Source organism: Metopolophium dirhodum, chromosome 1 (assembly GCF_019925205.1).
Source record: "Metopolophium dirhodum isolate CAU chromosome 1, ASM1992520v1, whole genome shotgun sequence".
NCBI classification, from domain to species: Eukaryota; Metazoa; Arthropoda; class Insecta; order Hemiptera; family Aphididae; genus Metopolophium; species Metopolophium dirhodum.
The window spans coordinates 12393558-12395360 of NC_083560.1; the positions used below are offsets into that span (position 1 = coordinate 12393558).

Here is a 1803-nt window from a genome sequence, read left to right on the forward strand (position 1 = left end):
GTAAAAACTATTTTGTGTGTGTGAATAAGCCACATAATGGACACTAATTTAATATTAAATTATCAAAAATAATAAGTGCATTAGTTAACAATAATTCTACTGGAGTATGGCCTAATTTCCGTAATGCAAGTTTTTGCAGAATTTGGGTAAGGTCATAAACCAACAAAAAATATTAACACTTGACACACACACTACACTTGATAAAATTATAAAAATTAAATGTACATAATATATTAACTACTCTACATTTAAACTTATTTAAGGGCTACGGACTTCAAATACAACAAATACAATTAGTACAAACATAGTTAATTTTTCATCTTACATTTTTTGAAAATAAGTTAATTAAAAATTGGAAATGTCTGATTAATTTTTTTTAAAAATGTAAAATTTTCTATTTTAACAACCTCATAATGCTACTTATGAGGAATTGTATTACAATTTAATAACATAACCTTTAAGTAGGCTGACTTAATATTTCCCTCTTCGTAAAAATTAACTTTACAATCTGGAAATAAAATAAAATAATTTTAAAAAATGTATTTATTTAATAATTCAAAATATTCATACATACACAATTAATTGAGTAGTTTGTTCAGAGACTATATTATATTACAGAAATATATTTGATTCCATAATAATTTACATAAATATCAAATATCAGTGTACTGGTACAGTTATGAAACATTTGCTAGTCAAATCAAATTGTATTGTCTAGTCATAGATATAGTTTCTCATAGTTCAGTGTAATTTATTATGAATTACTAATTTTTACTGAAATCAAAGTCAAATTTTTTTACACAAAGTTATTAATAAGTATTATTTAGTAAAAAAAAAAAAAATGTTAGGTGAACTTACCAATTAACTATACAAATTAAATAGTCGCCAAATAAAGAATTTGCAGATGAATTTAAAAGTTTTGACTTGGTGTTTGTATAGTATTGTATTGTTTTATTATAATATGATATCCTATGAGACAATGTAAGAGGTCCATTTGTATACAATGTTTAAATAAAAATTGTAAACTATGCAGAATAACATGTTTGACTAAAATAAAAAAAATAAAAACATTAAAAAATAATTTAAAAATTTAAAAACTTCTATTGATTTTTAACTGTTTAATTAGAAGAAAAACTTACCAAACAATTTGAAAATGAAGTTTCCAAGTTGGTATCCAATTATCATGCATTATATTAGTTTCAGTTAATAAAACACCTATTTTGAATTGAATAATTTTTACATTGCAAATTAAAGTATTATAAAAAAGCACATTGTGAAGTATTATTATTTAAAATTGAAGTACCTGAGTAGGTACCTACTTGTTTTAATTAACATTCATAATTTATTTTGTTTACCATTATGACATTGTACTAGTAAAGTAGTTAGTCAACAGAAAACAACATTAATATTAAATATTAATCAATATTCAATAATCATATCATTAAAATTTAAAATACGTTTAAGGTTAACTTAGTTCAACAGTGTGCGTACATTACAATAATAAAATTATATATTTATAATATGATATTTTCTTCTGTGGCATACTGTGATTGTATGATATCGAATTAAGATACAGCATAATTTTTACTTATCAATTGAAATGTATGTAATCTATGTCCTTGCTTATCTGTTATAATTAATTGTGTTTCAATTATTATTATGAGTGTGATAATATTGACAATAAATAACCTATCTGTCAGTAATAATTGTGGGCTGTGGTTACTATGGTACATCGTTATCGTTACACTGAGTCAAATATGTACAGAGTTTTGAACTACCTACTTGTCTTTACAAACACAAAAT

At 22.9% G+C, this 1803-nt stretch overlaps 1 long non-coding RNA gene across 1 annotated transcript; it reads right to left on the bottom strand.

Moving 5' to 3' along the window:
• Positions 1 to 219: 219 nt before the first annotated feature.
• LOC132936771 (uncharacterized) lies at positions 220 to 1027 on the bottom strand. The gene is made up of 3 exons (XR_009663541.1): positions 859 to 1027; positions 575 to 774; positions 220 to 508 (listed from the first exon to the last, which is right to left on the bottom strand). It is a non-coding gene; the product is annotated as an uncharacterized LOC132936771 (long non-coding RNA).
• Positions 1028 to 1803: the final 776 nt, after the last annotated feature.